We start from the raw sequence: 329 nt of genomic DNA on the forward strand, positions 1-329 counted from the left end.
TCCAATCATATTATATATTGTTAACATGATTACATTAGTCATCTTATTCAATTAATGCTAATACTTGTAAATCTCGTTAAGCATTCATGATTAAAACTTATATTAACAACAAATCAAGTTACTTTTATAGCACAGAAGTCGGTTATACCATACAATTTAGGCTATGAAAGTTCCAAGTATTTGTTGTATCAAGTGTTGTACAACATAAATCTAGATTAACCATTTAACAAGCAAAATATTAAATGTGAATAAGATAACAAATATAAAATGTGTTAGTATCAAACATTAAGGTTCATGTTAAGTTTACACTATACTTATTCTTACACCAT

Source organism: Populus euphratica, unplaced genomic scaffold (assembly GCF_000495115.2).
Source record: "Populus euphratica unplaced genomic scaffold, PopEup_1.0 scaffold1079.1, whole genome shotgun sequence".
Lineage (NCBI taxonomy): Eukaryota > Viridiplantae > Streptophyta > Magnoliopsida > Malpighiales > Salicaceae > Populus > Populus euphratica.